Source organism: Pygoscelis adeliae, unplaced genomic scaffold (assembly GCF_000699105.1).
Source record: "Pygoscelis adeliae isolate BGI_AS28 unplaced genomic scaffold, ASM69910v1 Scaffold121, whole genome shotgun sequence".
In the NCBI taxonomy this organism is placed as follows: Eukaryota; Metazoa; Chordata; class Aves; order Sphenisciformes; family Spheniscidae; genus Pygoscelis; species Pygoscelis adeliae.
In genome coordinates this window covers 7,090,815-7,098,287 of record NW_008824359.1, presented here as the reverse complement: position 1 = coordinate 7,098,287, position 7,473 = coordinate 7,090,815, and positions in this window count along the sequence as shown.

Sequence of the window (7,473 nt, the reverse complement as noted above, 5' to 3'; positions counted from 1 at the left end):
GTTTCCCCTTTTCCAGTCAGTGGGAAATTGTGCCCTTTGCAAGGAACTTCATAAAATGGAGTGAGTAAGAAAGTAGATGACAGAAGTACACTAGGGAAATGCATCTAGGGAAAAATAACCCAGACCATGACACTGGACAGGCAGTTATAACTCAGGAGAGACATCCTGACCTTTGCAGACAGCAAACTTCTTGACCTTGCTGCCCTGGGAGGCTGTGAAGGCAGACGATACCAGCAAGGTCAAAAAGGTCTAGACAGATGGTCCAACAGGACATTGCTCTGTTCTCATGTTATAACATAAGGTCAGGATTGCCCCAGCAAAGCTGTTGGGGATTATTTCTTTCCCAACATATATTTTGGTGATAGCATGTGGCTGATATTTATCTTTCTCTGCAATCAGGAGATATAAGGTCTTTCAGATAGTACACTGATAACTTTAAAATCAGACCATAAACCAGATGTGGTATGAGATGGATTATCAGCCAAGAATCCACAAGAGAGGAATATTTCTTTGGAATTATTTCAGGGCAAAACAACATTAAAAAGGGCTCAAAGCAACTTCTTAGATCTATTTCTGTTTCAATTGCCAAACCTGAAAACACACATGCACACTCACACACATATACATTCATGGTTGCACCTTTCTCTTAGATAGGTTTTTTTGAGCCAAAACTATCTAACTTCTTTATTCCACGGTTCCAACTAAATCTTCAAATCTCTTTGTGACACCAGGTTCAACACCTGCATTCATAATGATTTTTTTTAATCTCTCTTTGCTATTTTTCCCTTGTTTTTCCAGGTGCAGACTCAGGATATACTCCTGAGTGAATGTCAGGTTGCCTCCTTAGGAACTGGACAAATGTCAGAACAAAGTCCAGGAAGAGCTAGACAAAGCACAAGCACCACCCTTGTGAGCAGACACCAATGCTGATAGTGAGATGCAATCAAGAGTAAATTTTTCAAATGGATCAATGTCTAAATGAGAGGTATACAAGTCAGAGCTCATCAGTTTGAAGGTGACTGTTCTTCAAATAATATTCCCTGCTCTATCACTGTTCATTGAGTTTTCAAAGCCCCGGAAGTGTGCCAGACACTTTTCATGCCTTATGTTTGCATGAAACAGCAATTAATGCACAGCAATTGCAAAGAACTTCATAAAATGGAGTGAGTGAGAAAATAGATGACAGAAGTACACTAGGGAAATGCATCTAGGGAAAAATAACCCTAGCATTAGGGCTAGCAGCACATAATTCTCCTTCTCCCAAGGTTGGTAGAGGAATAGTACCAAAGAGTCCTTCCCCTTACAGCATCTCAGATGTATTTGCATCCCCTGGGACAACAGAGCATCTTCATCATTCATATATTGATTCTTACAATACCCCTGGGAAGGAGAGGAGAGGAAAACTCCTGGTTTTATCAACATGGGGATGGAAAGACTTTCTTGGGAACATGTTGTTGAAGCAAGGAATCAATCTTTTGTCTTTGGAGGCTCCACGTGTGGCTCACCATGCCATCCCTGAAAGGCTCTGCCCTGACCAACCTTCTGTGCGATCTTAGGCAAGTCATCTCAAATGGAAGCTAGGAAAGGTTGTGCAGAGTCATTCCATGTCTACTCCAGGGTCCTGTCTCTTACAGCAGTCCAGATATCCACAGAAAAGATTAAGAAAAAGACAGGCAGAACCTCATATTTTCCTTGATACACTCTCTGAGCTTCCCACTGACACTTGATTCCAGAAATGGGATGGTTTTGTGTGTTTACCACTCTTCCAGGGTGTTTTCCTGGGAATTTGCCTGATCATGTTCCAATATACAAACTGCCAGAAAGAGGATTGTGAACAATTTTTCTCATTGATCAAGAGAGAAAAGGACACACAGATGATGGTGCCAGGGTAGCTCAGATACCACTTCTACCGCTGTCCCAAATAATTTAAATTTGCTGTAAGCATCAATGAGTTGCACAATTACCCAGCAAGGCAAGTTCAGCTGCCACCGAATCATGTGCAATACCTTAACAAGACTCAGAAGATTCCTGGCTGCTCTCCCCTCCTCTGCCTGCTTCTCTGTGTGCCTCTATTTCCCTGACTTCCCACTAGGGAAGGGCTTGTCCAGGTACCAGATCGGGTACAACAGGGACTACCAAATTTCAGTGCAAAGGAAACCATGATTAACAAAGCATGGAGAGCCATCTAGAAAAATCTTACTGTTCCAGCCTACAGTACATTTGTTTACATGTTTACATCAGAAAAAAAGGCAAAATCCACTATTTATCCATTTCCCCAGCAGGGTGAGGTCCCTACTTTATGCAGCTGAAGAAAGGCAGGGGGAAAGCCACGCAGATGCACATTAATTCCCCTATCTGAAAGAGCTGGGAGACCTCACCTTGTTATTATCAGTACACTTTTCATGGGTGCCTGATCTCATGGCCATGTTTTTTTCTCAGCACACCATTTTCACAAGGTTTGTGCCAGTGGAAGATGAACTACTCCTTCTTAGTCTTTTGTGCATGGAAAATCAACCAAATTTTCTTTCCTTTGTATGAACTTTTCCCTGGGATTTTGTTACTTAGGTAAGAACAGGAGCTGTCTGTCAAATAGGATTTGGTCCCACAGCTTGCTTGGTTGCTAGCTTGCTCGCTTGCTTCCTTCCTTCCTTTATGCTTCTGAGATTTTAAATCAAGACCTATGTCCTTTATACTGGTGAAATTGCTGATCAAATAAAGAACTGTTGTAATCCAAAGGCCCAATTAGTTTGTAGGGGGAAAGCCAGAGATTTCACTTATTTGTGGTGTGATTGCAACAGCTTTGGTCCAAACAGTATACCAGCATAACTGAGGAGTGTTTTGGGGCAGGAGGAGTGAGTTGAGGGGAAGGAGAGACAAGGAGAGACTTTAAATGTGAACAAGTCTGATGAGGAGCGGCCGAGGGAACTGGGGTTGTTTAGCCTGGAGAAAAGGAGGCTGAGGGGAGACCTCATCGCTCTCCGCAACTCCCTGAAAGGAGGCTGTAGCGAGGTGGGGGTCGGTCTCTTCTCCCAAGGAACAAGCGATAGGATGAGAGGAAATGGCCTCAAGTTGCACCAGGGGAGGTTTAGATTGGACATGAGGAAAAATGTCTTTACTGAAAGAGTGGTTAAAGATTGGACCAGGCTGCCCAGGGAAGTGGTTGAGTCCCCATCCCTGGAAGTACTTAAAAGACGTGTAGATGAGGCGCTTAGGGACATGGTTTAGTGGGCATGGTGGTGTTGGGTTGACAGTTGGACTCAATGATCTTAGAGGTCTCTTCCAACCTTAATGATTCTATGATTCTATGATTCTATGAGAGAGGGAAAGGCTCTATCTACCCTCTCCTGTGAGAATATCCATAGCAAAATTCCCCACGGCAGCATCATGTCCATGTTGGCAAGTAAACCAGTGTAGGGGAAGAGGTACAGGACCATGACTCTATAATATTGGCTAACTTGGGCACAGTTTGGGCCCAGGCCAACTAGCACCGACCCAAATTATCCCTGGACATAGCTGAGGGTTGGCATGGGCCAGGGACCATTCCCAATAGATAGTTTTAATTCAGACCCCTTGTTCTGGAGGGTGAAAGAGTTTAACAGTATGGATGTGGCCAGCCATCTTAGTTGCCTTAGGAATGGTGCCCATCATGTTTAGTTGCATGGTTGACCACTCTCCTTCCCGTCCTTCCTCTGGCAACCTCCTTCCACCCACTGTTGGACTGGTTCCACTGTCACCCATCACCAGACTCCATCAGCACACAGGAAGGTATGCCAGAATAACTGCTGGCATACCAAAATTTCCCTGTTCATCATCTATCCTTCTGCCCCAACCCAATGGAAGGAGTTAGACAGAAAAGAAAACTCAGATTTTAAGGCTAAATATGTACCTATTCACAATCAGCTTCAGATGATATGACTAGGCAGCCCAGAGGACTCTGCCTTGCAGCTCCTACCTAAAGAGCAGTGATCTGTGGAGCTTGCCTGTGAAGAGGTGACACATTTTTTGCATTGATAAGGAGTTAGGCTTTTTGCTGTATTTTTGTAATTCCTTACCAAGGCCAAACTTTTACATACATTCTTTGCACCAACACGCTCAAAACCATACACACTGCCCCTCTGAAAGGCTGGAGATGAGGGTGAAGGGTGGGTGAAACTGTGTTTTCCACCCCCAGCAAAGATGTGGGCATGAAAAGTGTACAGAGGACTCCTGAGAAGTGCAGCCCTTAGTGCTGCTAGCAAGTCTTGGCCTTTTCAAAGGTCATTTGCCTGGCAGTGTCTGGCTCATTACCCAGGAGGAATCCCATCCTCGGAGGGGGCGTTGAGGCGCTGCCGTTAAAGGCACGGTTTCCCAGCAAAGTCATGCACGGGGGAGCAGGAGCTATTAGCCGTGGGTGGCTCTGTGGAGACCTTTATGCAGAAGGCTGGAAGTGAACCTCTTAGCTGCTGTGGGGTTGGGTCCCTGCAAATGGCCTTGAGCTTTTTGTCAACTTCAGCAGATGAAAATCAGATTGGCTTACGCCCTATCGTAAGGCGTAAGCCAACTCCCTGTGAACAAGGGAGTTCAAAAATTAACAACTCAGTGGCTTCCCTTTCCTTTTGAGGGACTCTTTCAGGCTGGCCTCTGCAGGTGCTGCAGTATCAGTCCTGCTCCCAGCCAAGATCGGACCAAGCCTCATCCCCCAGCATGAGGACCAGAGTGGTGGGGAAACACTATCCATGGATGGGGAGATGAAATAAGGAGAGAGGCAGAGAGCAGATTTACATGGTGCTCCCAGAGGATCACCTGATAGATGCTTATCTCAAGGAGATATTTAAAGGGCAGAGACAGCAGATATCAAGGAGACACTTGGAGTCCTGTCTCTGACCCCTAAGAAGTGGTATAGTCATATATTGAGGTGTTTTCAACCCACAAAGGGTGCAGTTCCAGCAAGAAAATTAGCTGAAACTTGTCTTAAACTAGAAATTGGGAAGCGAACATTTTGGTGATGAAGGCACAAGGAAAGAGCTCTTAGTCCCCAGCCAGGCACTGCCCCTTCTCTTCCCATCCCCAGCAGACGTAGCCCACCGGGCGGTAGAAAGCAAATACCGCATACGCCTCCAGCCCCTGTGTGCATTACACAATGCACTGATTAGTTCATTGGAAATTGATTATGTACTTGATTACGTCATGGTTTACATAACCGGGTTTTGCCTGTGATGTTGACCTCAGAAGATGTGAGCTGCTTTCCAGAGGGACAGAAATGAATAATTAGGTAAAATAAAGTAACTAGGTATTTATTATAAGGGAGTCCTCCAGGTGGCTTGTTTTCTTTGTTTTTTAAAGGATTGTATTTCAAGGCATCTTTTATAACTCCATGGACGTATTTTGTTTGTTAGGTTGGTGGCACATTTTCTATTAGTATTATCCCTCACTGTGTGTCATCTGTCCAAGCAGAGATCTGCAATGGTTGACTTCCAACGTGGGATTTAGATGTCACTCACAAGCATCTAATCACTGTGACAAGCACGGGGAGAAAGCCCCGTGGAACTCAAAACCTTAATCAGGACACCGATCTGTGTAGAAGATAGTTGCCTTAATCCCAAATCATTTATAGCACAGGAAAGATTGCTAGCAGCAAGACAAAGAGGTGTTCAAGACAGCTGAGCTATGGGTAGAGGGAAGGAAGGCAGTTGCTCGAGCACCTTGTTAAAGACTCATTTGCAATTGGTGCAAAACCAGACAAATACGGATACCTGTAATATGATTAGTTGCAAATACGGACTGGAGAGCTATACTTATGTGCTAGTAACAGTACCTTTCTCTAGGTCCTGAGATCCTATGGCATGATGTGACCATACCCATATCGTGCAACTGCCTTAGCCTCCAAAACAAGGTTACCACATCAGACTGCCTACTGGAATGGTTCCTAGCCAGGACTAATCATTGAAACAGCCCAGGAGTTTTTGGCAGAGAGCTAGCAGAGGCCAAAACTGCCAGGGCTGTTCTAATAATGTAATATTATGGATGATCAAGTTTCGGTGATCGTGTCCTGGCACTTTTTAATCTGTTTGTACAGACACAGAGAGGTCGGCTGAATCACTGTTCAGATTCTACAAACTGCGTTAGCTGCAACTTGACAGGTTATAATGAGATTTTGGATGTAGCAGACACAACGGACTTGTCTATTACACATGAATACAAGAATGCATATGCAGGTGAATGTCAATGCCACGCTGACCTGTGATATATATATGACTCCAATTCTTGTGACTGCGGCATTAGCAGCTTCCTACCTAACAAGAGCCAAAGGAGCTCCAGTGATTTTATTTTTGATGATGGCAGTGTCAGAGTCAACAGAAATCCACCCAATACACCACAGGAGTAGCCGTTTTGGTGCTGCACAGAGAGAAGCATGTAGACACTGCTCACCGTCCAATGAAAACACTTGGTGTTTTAGTTCGTAGTCAACTGCACAATAATTCTTAAAAATTAAAGCTTCTCTGCTATTCCATATGATACCATCCACACAGAAGCCTCAGCTCTTTCCAGGAAAAGCATCACTCCAGCAACATTAGCACCATGTGACAGATCAGGAAACTCATCATGCAAGACCAGAGAAGTACTAGTCTTTTCTCCATAACATACAGAAGAACCTGCCTCCCAGCCTTCCTCTCAAACACTGACTATTATTCCTTCTCGCCCTCATCTTTACAGAGGAATCCTCCTTTTGCACAGGCTTTAGGGGCACAGAGGATATTGCATTCTCTATGCTGATTTTCAGCGTCATCGTGTACAGGTCTATTTAACGTTGACTCACTGTATGGATTGCAACATGAGGCCACATGCAATTGAGATCAAAGCAACCAAGGGTAGGTAATAATTGACTAGGTTCCCAGACCTCAGCATTGCAGCATCCCTGAACCTTACGTGCACAGAGGCCCTGCAGCCTCCTCTTCTGCCCACCTCAGATTTGTGTCTTTTCAGTGATGCTAGCAAGCCTCTTGCACATCAGAATTCTTTAACTGCTCTTTGTTGTACTTTTCTTCTTCTAAAAGGTTTAAGGAGTTTCTCTAATAGAGGATCATTCTAGCTATCACAAGCACAGTGAGGACTGATCATAGAATCATATAATCATTTAGGTTAGAAAAGAACTTAAAGATCATCAAGTCCAACCATCAACCCAGCACTGCCAAGTCCACCACTAAACCATGTCCCTAAGCGCCACATCTACATGTCTTTTAAACACCTCCAGGGATGGTGACTCAACCACTTCCCTGGGCAGCCTGGTCCAATGCTTGACAACCCTTTCGGTGAAGCAATTTTTCCTAATATCCAATATAAACCTCCCCTGGTGCAACTTGAGGCTGCTTCCTCTCGTCCTTTCGCCAGTTACTTGGGAGAAGAGACCGACCCCCACCTCGCTACAACCTCCTTTCAGGTAGTTGTAGAGAGCGATGAGGTCTCCCCTCAGCCTCCTTTTCTCCAGGCTAAACA